At 48.0% G+C, this 16,354-nt stretch overlaps 1 protein-coding gene across 1 annotated transcript in view; it reads right to left on the bottom strand.

The window, feature by feature from the left end:
- The window catches only part of PHLDB2 (pleckstrin homology like domain family B member 2), a 126,391-nt gene extending 111,199 nt beyond the window's left edge, over positions 1-15,192 (bottom strand). The window contains exon 1 of the mRNA XM_055702082.1: positions 14,694-15,192. The gene's annotated coding sequence lies outside the window, so the exon portion shown is untranslated. The remainder of the gene's footprint in view (positions 1-14,693) is intronic.
- Between the last annotated feature and the right edge of the window lie 1,162 nt (positions 15,193-16,354).

The raw sequence follows: 16,354 nt of genomic DNA on the forward strand, positions 1-16,354 counted from the left end.
TGCTCCATAGGCAGCTTTGTGCCTGATGAGCTCGTGTGCCCAGCTCCGATGCACTGTGCTTATTGATATTTTAAAACAGACAGTAAAGAGAAGCCTCAGTGTTATAAAGGAGCACTGATAACACATCATCCAAACAGCTTTTGGCTTCACGCAGACGCTTTAAACTATTCACCCACAAAACGTGTCAAAGGCAGCTTCTCAGCACAGGTCAGATGCCGACCGGGAAGCACATTCCATCCCAGAAGTTAATTACTGGTGGCTTAAATGTTTATCGGAGGCCACGAGGGCCCTTTGGTCTGCTGGTGCCTCCTGAAAGCAGCCGGGGAGTGGGAGTGGGTTTGTCGGTATGCACCAGGCATTCCAGGCATGAATCCCAGCCTTGTCCCGGCGTGGCTGGGTACGTGGGCACAGCCAGCCGGCACAGAGAACGCCTCACAGACCACCCCCGTGCTCCCAGGACGTGGGCAGTGTCGGAGCCAAAACAGAGCAGCATGAACAGCGATAAGGTTAGCGATACAGAAATTTGATAACGACGATGCTGGAGCTCGCTGGGCTGCAGGAGCTGTCGCATGGCTGCGGCAGGCTTTGCCCGGGCTGGAGGGGCAGGCGGGCTCCCGCTGGGGTCTTCCCCCAGGGAAAAGCCACAAGCCTGCTGCATCCCCACCTTTGCACAGATACAGGATTTCTTGACAGGTTGAATACATGAGAAAATACAGCTTAGCAAAATCCCATCGCTTGTCTGTAGATACGGTGCAGAAGAACTAGCCTTGGGTTCTGGCCCTGGGGAGGAGAACGAACTGCTGTTCGAGGGGGACTCTGGTTACACTCAGCTCAGTCCTTCACTCGCTCCTCCAGCCACCTCAGGACTCCAGCCCAGAGCAGGCTCCTGAACAGATCACATATTTCAAAGTCATAAGATTCACACAGCCAAGCAAAATCAGTCCGCAGTCATCTCCACCTTATATCAGCTCATCATCGTACGACAGCGCTGTAAAAACAGCGCCAGCGGTGACAACAAGCTGCAGCAAAACTTCCAGGACAAAGTCCCTAACTCCGGTGTGGAGCCAGAGAGGCTTCGAATGTAACATGAGGTAGCCCTGAACACATGTAACTCCAACCAAAGCCATTCACTCCTACAAATATTCAGGTACAAACCTGGGCACTGAAAAAAAAAATAAAAAAATTGTGGGCCAGTAAAGTTCAGTTGGCCTTGGACATCCAAACGCACGAGTAAAAATGCCAGCCCTTGGCTTTTTGGAGCTCTTTGCTCTCTGGGTTTCAAAGCCATTTACAAAGAGACTGAGAGTGTCATTCACATCAAAAACAACACAGGTTTTGTAACACTTCGCATGTTCAGAGGTCTGCCGAGGCTTTAATCCACACGACACTTATGGGAACAAGTACTCTCCTACGTCCCACCACAAAGTGGTGGGCTTCACAGGAATTCTGAGGGCAAGACTCCATAACTTTAAAACACTTCTTTTTCTTGGAAAGTATTTTGAACAGAGAGAGCGAGAAAAATCCAAAGTAACTATCCAAGAAGAGTTTTCATTTTTCACATGAATCTTCTGTTTTTCAATAAAATTGTTTTCTGGAAGACTTTTCTCACAAGAAAATTTCGACTAGCTCTACTCAAAACACTTGTACCACCCAGGTGGTGATATATAAACACACGAGGAGACCGTGGTAAGTTTGAGATGCCTTTCTCAAGAACAGGTATCAAGACAGGGCTGCAGCCATGGTGTAACTGACCCCCACCTGCTCCCGATGCAGCTGTGCTGACGCGCACCATGCCATCGGCACGCCTGCAGAGCTCTTGTGGCCATCTCGTTTTTAATGCCTTCAAGCAGCATTTTAGACCATTCACATTTTCATCACCTGCATAGCAAGCTCATGAAGCAACAGCTTGAGATGTAACGTGTTCCTGATCAAAATCTCAGTGGGCCTCTCAGCCTTTCCTCCATGATTCACTTGATAGAAAAGTTAAACTTTTGCTGGGTTTTAATTCTTTTCTGGGAGGAGACAACCTTGTCTAAGCGTTTTGGCCTGCAATTATTTCTGAGGAGCTACATCTTTTTGATTACTAGCATTAGAAACTAGCTTATATTGTCCCATCGGCAGTGCCCAAGCAAGGAGTAGGAGCTGTCTCACTACCTACACCTTTTTGCTAACATCTGCTGATGGTTCCCTGACAGCCCCTGGCTGTACCCTCCCCTTGCTCCTGCAAGAATCCCCCAACCCTGTTAGATTTCAAGGAGTGGATATAGAGTTAACGCTTCAGGCAACACCTGCTTTAATACATCCCTGCTTCCCCATTACTCTCCACCTTACGCTCTTCACCTCGGCCCAAGCATCAACAGGTTCCGTACCTGACAAAGCACCAAGGGGCAATATTTTAGTCAGAACATTTGTGAACAGGTAAATAACACAGGCAGCCAGCAAAGGGTTTTTCATCTGATACTGCTCCTGCCCAAGAGCTATGTGTTATTGTAAGGCACACCTCAACTGTATCACTTGACCAATATCAGATCCTAAGTCAATATTTATTCCCTAAAACTATGCATGTTATTTGGCCATCTTACATTTTGTCTGGTTGTGTTTTGCAAATGGAGAATAGTTGTTCACAGGAAAAAAAAAAGACTACTAAAAAAGGGGAAAATATAGCAAAAAAGAAATGGCATCATGGAGCCACAGCTCACAAAAATTACTCAACTTGTGTTCTCTGGCCTGCTTGTTTTTGTTTCAAATTGTTGTTTTAGACAGCTCTAGCTGTCCTGTACCCAAATTACTTCTCACTGAAATCCAAACAAGCTCCATCACTGTCAACGTTGCCACATCCCCCCACCCCCTCCAGTACAGCCGCTGTCAGAGTCACAAAGCGGGATGCTGAAGGGCTTGCCTTTTTCACTTGAGGAACGTCGGGAATCTGTAACTCTGCCAGAAAACAGGCTCATTTTTTATTAATGCAGCCCATATTTAGCCATGTGCCTCCAAAGCAAAAAGCACATACTTTCATCCCAACCAAGCCCTGTCTCCCCGCCGCGTGCGGGGACCGCGGGGTCCCGCTCCGCCTGGCTAAATAAGGTAAAGCAAGAATCCCAGAAATGCAAACCTGGCCCAACATCGCCCACAGCCTGGAGAAGCTATTTTGGGATTTGTTAACCTTTTCCTAAACATCAGAGGGTGCTGCAAGGCCTTCTTATTACTTTCTCTCTGAATACCTAACTCCCCCAAAATAGATTTTAGAACACCAGTGAGTTTTAAGGAGATGAAGTGGTGTGAGAGCAGGGCTGGGAGCAGCAATGGGAAGCGCTACAGAAAAAAACACTGTTAAAGCTTCACCCAAAATAAAAGTGGTGTGATTTGCCAACAGATAGTGAAAGGACATCCCCCCAGTTAGAGGGAAGCACACACAAGACAGAACCCAGTAGGCTACATAGCTTACTGAATGACTCTCAGGAATTTAATTCTAGTCTCTTGTTGAGCCTCACAACCTTCCTCCTGGAGGAGCAGCCAGAGATGCTGTCTCTAACGCGACAGACTATTAGGCACTTCAAAAAGAGGTGGGATGAACACTCTGTGTCTACACGTGAAACACCTTCTTTGCAAAGGCTTCCTAAGGAGGAACTCTGACATAATTTTCCCCTGTGCCTCTTCGACCACAAATAGGTTACCTCTTGTCCTCCAGCAGTCCCTGCCTCATGACCTGCCACATCTGAGAAGCATGTGGCTGTTTCAAAGGAACCCAGAGATCCCGAGATCCCCAATATGAAAGTGCATTGAAGCTACCAGCATCTGGGATATGGGAAAAGCAGCTTCCTATCATTCCAGCTGAAGTACGTGTACATGGGAGTTTCTTTGCTTTACATAAAACAAATGCAAGAAAGACACCATGGAGACTATGAATACAGGGACCAAGTCTTCATTCAAGGGGGTGGAAGAAGCACAGATTTTTCTTTTGACAAGCTGGAAGTGAAAGCTCACTGAAAACTCAGAGAAGTTGATTTTTTGCTACATGTTATAATTTAGCAAGGAATTCTGAGAAGTGATTAGGCATTGTGGGCACTGTGTGACTGTGAAGCTTCTTTTGGCTTCCCTGAGAAGATATTGTCATGCCATGAAGCAGGTTTTTTTTGTGTGTGTGTGTGTCCCCCCCCCCCACCCCCATCACCATCAGCAAGGTCTCCCATAAGGTGACTTTAGTGCTCAGCACCTCAGCCAACTACTAATTTCTGCAGAAGCACCATACCTCAGAGTATGAGACTGCTTGCTAGTCTCTGCAAGTGTTGAGGAAATTCCCTGTATCCATGCAGAACAAGCAGTTGAAGGTCATTAGGGAGAAGCACTAATCCACTTCCAAAACCCCACGTTCTCCAGGAGATTAGCAGCTGAAGCTGTTAACACACTAACTAACCCCTTCAAGCATTGTCATATTTGCAGCACGAAGCCTACTTGCCCAAGTGAAAGGTGAAAGAGCTGCTTTAAAGGTTCTCTTTCCTAGGAAATGATTCAAAAGGAAACTCAAAGTGGAAAACCATCAAGTTGAAAAGCAAGAAGGATGTACCTTTTGCCACACAGCGTACAGGACACCAGGTGCGTTCAGACCCCCCAAACCACAGACCTCAGCATGCTGGTTTGTCCCTGAAGCCAAGACTGTGTCCTGTGGCAAAGAGCCAAAAAGCTACGCTGATGCAGCAGGACCATCCAGGTTTCGTGTGATTAAAAGACCCAAGAGGACTCCACTCCAAACTCATGAATCCTGGATAAGTCAACACGAGAGGAATTTGCAAGTTCTTTGCCTGCGGGCAAACTCCATTGCACATCCCATAGGCCCACCTGCGGGGCTTCTGTTGGTCATGCCAGCACAAGAGCTTTGAGTAGGTAAGAAGAAGCAGACTTAAAACTTACATCATGCGGCTTTAAGTAGTCAAAATTGTGAAAACAAAGACCCCCACCTGAACACTGCCTGATTTTAGGGTGTTCCTCAGCCAAAATACAGCTCTCAGTTTGAAGACTGTAGTGCTCTGGGGGTGAAAGCTACTGTAATGTTTTTAATAAAGCCATGAGGCTGAATATCACTCAGAGTTCAGGGGGCTCTGGGCTAGTTTTGCAGCAGAAGTCCTCTTGCACTTGGTGTAGGATTAGGAAACAGAGACACAGACACCCTCTGCCATCCAGCCTGGCATGGAGACACCTCCTCCCATCCAAGCTGGTGCTGCTATGAAGCACCAGGTCCCAAGGGTGGTAGAGGCAGGCTCCTTACAGACCCTCTCCCTGCTTCTGGGAGCTTAGGGTCTTGGCTCGCTGCATTCTTATCCAGCAGGGCCATAACATGCCAAATGGGCCAGGATCCAACATTCCTGCCCGTGGCCAGGCTGCTGACCTGCCGAGAGCCAAGGCTCCGTGGGGAAGCCTGAAAGCCACAGCCCTGCCAGCTGGCCGGCGGCCAAGGCAGCTCCCTCTCCAAGCCAAAGCAAGACAACACGACCGAGGCTCTGACTGCAGCTTGAAACTTAATGTACAGCTGTAGAAGCCCCCTCTTTTACACAAGGTTTTAAAACTGAGCGAGGTGCTGTAAAGCTCCTCAAACCAGCCAGGTAACATCGGTACCTTCGCCTCTAACGCAGCAGAGCTCAGGGGAGCAGGTAAGGGCGAGCTCATGATTTTGTTTAGGTTTTGACTCACAGCAAACCCAACCCAGGACACTGCTTGCAAACCAAAGCCCCCAGAGGTGTTGGAAAGTGTTTTAGCCACAGTCACCTCAGTCTGGAAGTATTTGGGTTTCTTTTAAACCAAATCAAGCTGAGGAAGACAACCATGCCATAAATAAAATCTCATAACATAATCAACAGTTGTTTTGCTATTTAGTCTAACTCAGGATTAAAAAAATAAAATAAGGCCATGCAGAACTACAGATTCTATATATAGGCCTAGAAGACAGGGAGAGAAAGGAGTTATCTGGATATCACTTCAGGATCCAGATCCAGGTCCTGGGACAGAGCTGGCCAAGTTTTCCAGCAGAAGTGGGCTCCACCAAGCACAACCATGAGCTGCTGTCACTTGAAGGGGGAGCAGGGGCTGGAAAGCATTTGGGCAAGAGGTACCAGAAATATCTCCCTATAGCCGGCTGCCTCTGAAACCTCACTAGGTGTGTGCCAGCAGCATCCCCACGGGATGTCCACAGAAAATTCCCAAGCCCAGTTCTTTGAGTTGGATTTCTCATGCCTCCACATGACATACAACCCTCCCCAGGAAAACCACAAACCAGAACAAGACAGACATAAAAAAAACAAACCAAAAAACCAAAAAGAAACCAATGCTAGTCCTATGCTAGCTGGAGTCAATGATGTTACATAGATCTTGGTGTATATTTTCTATCTGTGTGCTTCAGTACACTGAACAAGACATGAAGAACATGCTTAAAGTCTCCTCTATAAATCCTGTTGTCTTCATCAGGACGAAGGGCTGGGAGTGAGGACAGATTCCCAAACGCTGTACTGGCACCAGGGCTACTCACACACACTCAGAAGTTCAACATGTGCTTACGTGACATGCTTGGGATAAATCTGATGTCTTCCTCATGCTGAAGCAGCTCAGGCTCCGTCTGCTCGGCCAGGGCCTGGACCACAGCATCCAAGTGCAGGTCTTAAGTTACCCAGTCAAAGCAAACAGACTTGGGGTTTGGCTTCACGCACCGCTCGGGTTGAGCTCCAGCTGGCGTTGCTGGAAGCCCACCTCTGTTCCTGATCACCTTCCAGGCTCAGCCCCGCTCACAGGGCTTGTGCTCCTCTCCTTTCAGATGCCCGGCCTCCTCCATTGGGAATTCCCAGAGCATGTCCCGGGTAACTTCCCCACTACCTGCCTTCTCTTGCAACTCAGAGCAACGCCGTCCCAAGGCAAAAGTGTTTAAAAGAAAGCCATCCCTCCCTAGTTTTCTCTCCATCCTTCCCAAAGCAGCAATGTAGGGAAAAGAATCCAGAGAAAGTAACACTAGCCAAGAAGTATCCAGGATAGGAAAGAGAAAACCAGGGAAACAGGGGAGACTAAAAACCCAGCTCACATCTAAAAGACTGTTTAGTTTCTGAAAGCATGTTTCTGGGGGTTAAAAAAATAATTAAAAAAAAATCTGTGTGCTTGGAGTACCTGATAGCCAACTGGCTGTGTCTGGGTACTCTGGGTCAGGGGTTCTCCCAGCTGGGGAATACAGAGGGCTGGTGGGCCTGGAGACCACACCGCTGAGGCGAGGCTGGGAATTCAAAGCTCTATGACAAGGGACAACCTGGGGAAAAACAGGACTGGGGAGGTTTGCTGGTCCAAGCAGTTTGGGAAGCAGTGCCGCAGCTTGCGGCCACGCTCCTGAGCTGCAAACAGGCATGCTGGACAGTTGGTGGAGCTTCCCAGATGAATTGCAGTTGCATACATGCCAGTTTATAGGCAGAGGAAATCCTCCTTTTATGGTTTCCATCCTTCCACTTGTTCCTCCTCCCTAGAGGTTTTCATCCTCTTGGTTGAGCCAAGCATCAGACGATTTCGATGTCTGGTTATGCTCTGAGAGGGCAGGGACCCTGGGGAAGCCGACGGGGAGGGGGGAATCCACAGCCACCTTTACTTTTCCCTGTGACTCAGTTTCAGACTATTCCAACACAAATTAACAATTTTCAATTCACAGCAATTTTTGAATGAAAAAGTTGCTAAAAAAATCAAAGGTTTTTTTTTTTTTTTTTTTTACATTCAACTGCAAAGGTTAAAGGAAGTATTTCTTTGCTGGTCACCTGAATCTGTTTTACGAAGACATCTGAAAGGCATTTTATCAGCTGCTGAGCAGTATTTACTCATGAAACTGTTCTAATTGCTTTGGAATGTGCACCCTGGCTGCTGGAACAGCCTGCTCCTGCTGATACACTAAGCAAAGTAATACTAGTTTATAGGACATACCACTCTTACACAGCATTCATTTTTCATTTTCAGGGTAAACAGTATGATTTTTTTTTTTAAAAAGGCAAAAGGCTCAAACAATAGCTTTTACATAGCCACCTTATATGTTTACAAGAGCATCAACTCAGCAAAAAAAAAAAAGAGAGATCAGTCATTGCCATGACTGAAATCCTCGCAAGTCAGTAATTTAGTACTAAACCTATCTTGCAGCTGAAAATTGCATGGGTGAAAATTTATTCCTGGTGCTCCCTAAATCAGTGCTGGTGTCAATATCTAGGATGGAAAGAGCAGTTTGTCCTGGCCACCAGTAAGCCCTGCCGTCAGCTTCCAGCCCAGCTCTCTTCCCTAAGCAGCTGAGGTCGCAGTAGATCAAAGATAATCTACTCAAGTCTTGCTTTAATCTTCTAAACTGAAGCAGAACTCTGGTCTGTAGGCTCAGTAACAGCCAACCATAAGAAGATAAATTGGTAATAGCTCTGCCTTTAAGACAAAGCAGCCCCAAACCCCACGATCTGGGAGGTGCAGCGGTTTGGACAGGACTTTATCAATCCTGGTGTCCCTTACCAGCCAGAATCAGCAAAGCACGGAATAATTGCTATTGTATGTGTCGATGTATAAAACACGAGAAATAAAGGACAAATCACGCTGATCCTCCCAGCACATATGCAGAAGCAAAGCCCTACAGATCCTCTTAGCACACATGCCCAAGCCAAGCCAGCCTCGCCGTCCTGGGCCAGGCTCCATAACCAGGGTTGTGAACTGCGACCGCTTGCAGGTAGTGCCACGGGCGGTGGGAGCGTGTCTGTCCCCCCCATCCCGGTGCAAAGCCTGAGCCGACACAGCCCTTGGGAAAAGCAGCTGCAGACAAAACCAGGCCCGAAGCGGGGACAGAGCAGGGGCAGCTGCTGGCAGCCCACGGCCCAGCACGGGCAGGCGCCCTGGCAGGGGCAGCAGCCCCGAGCCCCTGCCCGAGCCACCTCCTGGGGGGCACCACGAGGCATAGCACAGGGGTGCTGCTTCTCGGGTGCCGGAAGGGCAGCGAGGGCACCCCGCGGGGGGAGGGGGCAGCTAGGGCAGCCGGAGGGGGGAGGGGGAGAGAGGCTAGGGCATCCATGGAAGGGGGGGGAGGAACAACAGGTAGGGCAGCCATTATGGGGGGAGGGCAGCGGGGGCATCCGTTGCAGGGGGGGAGAAGGGCAGCTAGAGCTCGGAGGAGGGAGAGGCAGGATAAAGGCTCTCGGCTCTTCTCGTTTCTGACTCATCCTAACAAGAAAGCTCCTTGAGTTTTCTACTTGACATCCCACCCAGGTCTCCCCTGCTCCTGCGGGCACCGTGTGCAGCCCCCTCTCCGTCCCCGAGCGCACAGGCAGCCCCCGGCCGCCCCAGCCCGCCCCTCCCCCCTCAGCTCCTGCCGCCCGAAGCGGCAGCCACGGTCCCACTGCTGCTCCTGGCACCAGGGCACGGGTGGATGGCGCCCGAGCTCCTGCCTCCCCCCCACCATCCCACAGGTAACATCTCCTTTTGCCTTTCCCACCACCACTACAGCCAATATATATTTTTTTTTTTTAGCCAAGGGCTGGTTTTTCTTATTGGAAAGCCTTTTCTGGCCTTAAGGCAGAACTTCTCCCTGCTTTCTCCTGCTGTGCAGGGACCTGACCTAAAGCAGAGAGCTTTGAGGGTGCAGAAGAGATCACCCTGCACGACCTTTTTAATCCTTGGCCTCCATTGCTTCAGTCAACACCACAAGTGCCTTCTAGTATGACAATCACCACTTGTTGCTTAGGAATTAAACATTGACCAAACACATCATTCTGCACAGGCCATTGAACTGGAAGAATGTTTAGTGAGCTCCGCAGCTAAAGCTTTATTAACCAGCTCTGGTGACCTTCTTGAGGAAAGCAAAGGCAACACTGGAGCTCAAACCCTTCCCAGGTGCTCCTCCTGTAACCCACAACACTTCCAAAGCTCTAATACCCCCACAAAAAAACCTCTGCCAGCACACAGACACTAAACTATCCAGCCCACCGTGGCATAAAGTTGCTAATTCCATACTATTTCATTCCCAGTTCTCCCCAAACTAGTTTAGCATCACCCTCAGCACATCATCTGCTCCTCCTACCACACCATTGAGTTGAAGTGCTTTGCTCAAAGTTCCAAATTTTTTTTTTTTTTTTGTTTCCTTCGCATCCTGCAGTGTGCCACAGTGCTCTAGAACTCAAGTCAGCTAGAGGTGCACTGAAACAGAATAGCTAACAGAGAGGACAGGCAATGGAGTTCTACAAACCCCAACAAATCCAGTCAACCAGCAGAGTCCAGCATACCCCTGGTTGATGCCTCCTCCCCAGCTATCAAAACCAGGGTGATCACAGAGTAATTACATTCTGATTAGATGTCTGGAACACCCACTAAGGTACCAGCTTCTTTCTCTCAGGCACTTGAAAACAAGGAGGGGGAACAGTGACACCAAGAGTCCCTTGCACGTTCCAAGTTCTCTTCCTTGACACACATGAGAGAAGCACAGAGGCCAGGAGCCCACATTTCCTCCAGACTCAATGCTAATGTAACCCTGCTCCCACCAGATCAGGAGGGAAAACCTGGGTGAGCATTAGGTGGTCTTTTAAGGCTGTTATTCCAGAGAAACAAAGTAAGAGCAGCTCTACCACCTTGCTGGAACTGGACCGTCCCATCCAGCAGCATCTTGCCAATGGTAATTTAGCAGGACGGTTCAAAGCTTTTGAAACTTAAAGGCAGCTTTCAAGACTAGGACTACACTAATCAGCTCTGAAAAAAACCCAGTAGTCTGTCTGAACACAGCCTCAACCTGGAGCCAGAAAGCCATACCTAATCTAATTAAACTCTTGGGGAACACAGCTACATGTGCCAGCCCTGGAGTAGGAAAACAGCACCAGCTGTAACAATGATACTCACTGGGCAGAGCAGATGTGTCCTGACCGATGGGAATCCAGCAAGACAGAGTTCTGAGCACGGGCTTCAGATTCGTCACAGGAGACGCTGCCTGCTTGCCTTTCTCCTCCTGTCCTACCACATACAGGAGTTTTTGAGAAGAACAAGGTGTGGTGCCCTGAAATGTTCTGGAGATGGTATCTCGAAGCATAGCTTGAGCCTAACTTCGACCCGGGGGTCCGCATTCCCTAGGGGGGTGTGCCACTCGCCTGCAGGGCCAGCCAGGTGGGACAGCATCCCTGCACTTGGCAGAAGGATCCTTGGGTCCCTACGTGGGAGTTGGGTTTCGGTTTGCTTAGCCTAAAGCCCGTGTCAGTCCGTATTTGCAGCCCTCAGTCCTGTAGCAGGAACATTCCTCAAGCTTTAACGAATTAGTGCAACACCCCTGTGACCTGGGCAGGTACGGTGACCACCACCAAAACAGCATGCTAGAAGGTAGTCATGGTTTTCTTCAAAACAAACAATGCAGGTTTTTCAGCTTGACACTGTAAAAAAACTTCGTAGTTTTGGCAAGGCTTGAGACCCACCAAAAATAATAATTCCCACCTATCTGTTCCACAGGCACAAAGGGCACAAGGACCATTGGAGCAAAAGCAAGATCCCAGGAACCGGACCAGGCAACTGCACATCTCTTGCAATAACAAAACAGATGGCAGAGAACTGCAGCACCACACTGGGAGCCTCTGGATCTTCCAGCCCGTGCCCCTGGAGGCAGGGCAGACAGCAGCACGTACCTGTCCATGAAATATTAAATTTCTGCGGGTGTAAGGGCAGTAAGGAGGATTTTCCTTCCCGTCTTTTCTGAAGCGCCCTAACCAACCACTCACACCCAGTGGGGCAGGGAAACAAGGATTTCAAGTTGACTGTTTGTTTGTCCTCTACAGAAGCACATGCACTTAGTGGGAGCTCCAGTGCTCTCCAGAGGGTTGATGTTCAGCTCGTTTCCCTCGCCCTCTGCTCAAAGCCTTGCTGTAACCGCTCCTACAGCCTCTTCTGTGCCGAGTCACAGCATAGTAACAGAGCAGGGAACAAACGCATGGCCAAGCCTTTCATTTCACTTTTGGGTAAACAGCTTCACTATAATCATGATCTTGAGGAGCCGGTTCCCTGGTGCATGCTATTAACACTGCCTGCATTATCCTTCATCCTTGGAAAGGGAGCAAACCTAGCCCCCAGACAGGAGAGCGGAGCTAAATGCAGAAGGGAAATAAAGCTGCTCAGAATTTCTTGTTCTTGGCAATGACTACAGTCTTTTCTTCTTGTGTTTATCTGCTTTACTGCCATAAACAAGGAGATTTTTGAGCAGTCTGGTCTTTAGTAGCTCTTCCCAGGAGATGGCAGTCAAAATAACCATCCGAGAAAACAGTCCCCCTCGTGCATGACACCCAGGTGGCACAAAGCTGGCACTGCCAAACCCCTTCCCAGATGAGTACTATGAAAACAAATGACTACCTGGCAGGACTTATCAGGATCCTCCAAACTACACTGACAGTTGCTAGTGTAAGTTATCCTTGCAGCAGCCTTGCTTCTACTTCGTGGAGAAATTTCAGGAACCCTGCAGTGAGTTTTGGATTCCTTCTGCAATGGGAGAGCCTGGAAGGATACACCTGGGCTCGAGCGCTGTGCGTGGCCACAGTGACCATCCCCAGCATCTGCAGGGGGGGGACCAGCCTGAGACACCAGCACAGCACGCCATAAACCCCTTTGTGGTGTGCAACAAAGAAGCTGTCCTGCCAGGTTGCCTCGTGTCAGTCATCCGCAGACAATCCTGTTACTGAGGGCAGTTTTCGAGACAGATTTACGGAGGGCCAGAAGGGGATTATCTTGGTGATACACACTTTTGTTTTGGCAATGACTAAAGTAAGTTTTCCAGTAATAACCACTATCACACAGGATGAGTTGGCTGCTTCTAATGCTTTAGAGTTCAAATCACAATTCCTCTAAGAAATGCAAAATCAGAGAAAAAAAACTGTTGGCATGCGAGATATTTAAGCTGAAATGCTAGCGATTGTTATTTTTCTCAGGAGAAATGCCTGGCATGTTGTATTTTATTTGCTGCCAGTGCAGTCTTTAAAGGATGCTATCAAGTAAAATTCAGCACTTTTGTAAACGTGGAACTGCATTTAACATATCAGATGAACTTTGTACTGGATGCGATTCAAAGAGTGATCTTCATGCAATAATTTGTTCTGTCTCAGAAAAAAAAGCCCTGAACCAGAAGAGCTTTATTTTCCATTCCAAAGGGCAAGTTGCAGCACCATCTCTATTACATACCTTCCCTTCTCTTTCCACTGCTCCAGCTTCTCTTTCTGAGGGTGCTTTTTGTTTCTTCCTTGCACTCATGATTTTAGGTTTTGCAATTTCAAGCTGGAAGAAAACCCAGGAATACTGAAACCCAACCCTTTGCTCTGCTGCTATGAGCGCTAAGAAAGGTGAATGGTCAGTAGCAGAGAGTTCAAGAAAAATATTTTTACCATCTTTAATTCTCATTTACAGAGACCTCACCACACAAACAATGTATGTTTTTCTCCACCCAGTCTGCCAGATGACTACTTTGATGCAGGGAGGAACATGCCCTCAGGCAGTCTTTTATTTCCCTCTTCTTAAAATGTATTTGCAAGAAGCAACATGATAAAAAGAAAACAGCTCAGCTCTCCATTTCTTCTGTACTTTGTGTTCCCAAATTTTCAACCCAAGAGGAACTGGTCCCAGAGTTACAAAGACATCTGAAATGCCAAGGTGCTGTTTGCAGTGCAAAGCAAGGGGCTGGGGGGGATGGGGTTGGACCTGCTGTTTCTCTGCGCCTCTGCTGAGCAACCCCAAACAGTATCTGCCACAAACAGTATCACAACTTCCTCATCGTCAAAAAGATGAAACACTAAAGGCATCCACAGCTCTGATCAAACAGAAGTTCCCCGCTCGAGCCCAGGTATGAGATAACCCCCCCGGCTTCCCACGCACCAGTCAAGCTTTCAGGGCATTTCAGTGAAACCTGCAAGTCTTCGCATGAAAACCAACTCATTTGTTGTTCAGCATCCCCTGAGTCACCAGAACTCTTTCAAAGGTTCATCCAGCAGCTAAGGTGTCTGCCTCAGCTCTAAAGGGACAGTCTGCACTGACACTGTCACAGTTTACATTTTATGGAGCTACCAGCTCCCTACCTTGATGCACCAGTACCTAAGGTACTGCCAGTCACTTTTCCTTCCACCAAGGAACTGCTCACTACAGATACAGGAGCACAAAATCACTCCATATGAATTTTGCTTCTAAATTAGAAACGAGGCTAAGCAATGGTTATCTCGCAACAGACAAGGCTGGTTTATTTTTAACCTGAGAACAAACAAAAATAACCACAAAGCAGACCAAAAGCATTCACCTCTGAAGTACTACCTAATTCACAACACTATGCAATTTCAGCCCATAAGTAATTACACTGAAAACTTAATTCACAAATTTGCGAACCATTCTGCCACAGGCACGCATTTTCTCTGGTGGCTGGAAGAACGGTACCTGCCCACCGAGGTCAAGTTTTTATTGACCTTGCAGATCCAGGGCTACACAGCTCATGTCTGAAAGCTGCTCCTTCCAGCAGACCCAGCACGGTCCTGCAGTCCTTCCCCCGAGGTGTATTTATTTCTACTGTAGGTAAGAGATACACGAGGAAGGACAGGAAAGCAACCAACCTTTTTCTACTCTAAGCAAGCTTTGCTTTTAATTAAAGCAAATCTCTAAATTGAGGAAGAGTTGATTTGAAGTGTGATTATCTTTAACAGCTTACCCATGCAGCACATCACCTGTTGATGAATCTGATAGCTCTCTGCCTCTTCTCCAGAAGATTCCACTTTGTCTCAACTTCAGGCAGTGGCACTGCAACAAGTATCAGATTTCGGATCCTTGAGCAGAGCAGCTGGACTCACTAACCAGCAGCAGTTTAAAAATCACTTGGGTTTTTTCCCACCATTCACTCACTTGAGAACTTGACAAACTGACCCCACTTACTATACTTCAGTTGGAGAGAGGCTTTTTGGCCAAATGTTTTTCTAGTCTCATGCAAGTGACCGGTGTGTCACCTAACTGATCAGAAGAATCTGGTGCCACCACTACTCAGCCCCAGAGCCTGCATTCTGCTCACCTTCCAGTTACGCACAGAACACGAGCGGTTGGCAGCGTACACCAGGTTTCAAACTGGCTTTCCTTCAGACACCACAGAAGAGTTTATCCTCCACAGCTGAAAATCTGCATGCTGGTTCAGTAGTATCTCCAAAGAGGCAAGTACTAAGCCACATGCAATTTAGGAATGATTCTGTTTGAACAGCTAATCACAGGTTTGTGGCGACAGCGAGAGACTCTGCTATAAAGGGCATGCATGAATTTGTCACAGAACACGCGGCTAGTTCTTGCAGTATCATTATACCCTTCATAAAAGTTACTACTCCGTGCATATATGTGCACATATATGCATGTGTGCCCTCGTCCAGCATTGCTGAAAGGCACACAAACTGGGAAAAAAATTAAACCCCCTAGGAAAGCAGTATGATGAAATCACGCTCACTTTCGCACCCAAAGTCCCCTATGGCATACAATTCCTGGCCTGGGGAAACAGCATTTAGAGGAGAAAAAAAAGAAGTTAACACTGCTACTGCAAGCTAGTCAACCACCAACTCCCCCCCGCCCCCCAGACAGCTCCTGCTATTCACATTGGATGCTGCTGCACAGGTGTATGTTCTGTACAAAGTGGTGGCACGCTCCCTGCCTGCAGCACATTTCAGACTAGTGAAACCCTTGGCTAGCTGCGTACCTGAGTCACTAGTCTGGCTTGTAAACACTCACCTCAAGGTCTGAGACAACAGGTAGGGACACTAGTGATTAGGGTCTTAACTCCCAGTTCTACCTTTAGTAATTTCAGAAAACAAAGCTGCAAGACAGCACCCATCAGCGACCAGTGTCTGAAAACACAAAGGAATCTGGGTCATTCGCTCTCCCCTCCTCCCCACCCTGGTACTCCCACATCCCCAAGAGAGGCAACCTGACAGTGACCCAAAGAAGGGTCTTGCTGACCTCACCAGGTTACAAGCACCCAACATTAGCCCAGGCTCTGGGAATCATCATTAATTTTATTTCCTGATCAAGCATCACCATGAAGCTTCAGCACTCGTATTACAGCAGTAGAGGCTGCACAAAAAATAGTACTTGCCTTTCAAGACACAACTTGATGCATGCACTAGCATGCTTTTATCCCACCGTGTTCAGGCAGAGACACAACTGTGCATGCATGTGAGTGCAAGCATACAGTTTTCCATTCATTTCGCACTATGGCTTCCACAGATAAATTCTCAGCACACCCTAAAAAATAAACATGTCATCCGGGTCTGACTGCCCAGGAACACAAGTGCAACAAGATGTAGCACCTCAAAAACACAACCTTCAACCACACCATTCTGCCTCAGAAAATAAC

This window comes from Falco cherrug, chromosome 2, assembly GCF_023634085.1.
Source record: "Falco cherrug isolate bFalChe1 chromosome 2, bFalChe1.pri, whole genome shotgun sequence".
NCBI classification, from domain to species: domain Eukaryota; kingdom Metazoa; phylum Chordata; class Aves; order Falconiformes; family Falconidae; genus Falco; species Falco cherrug.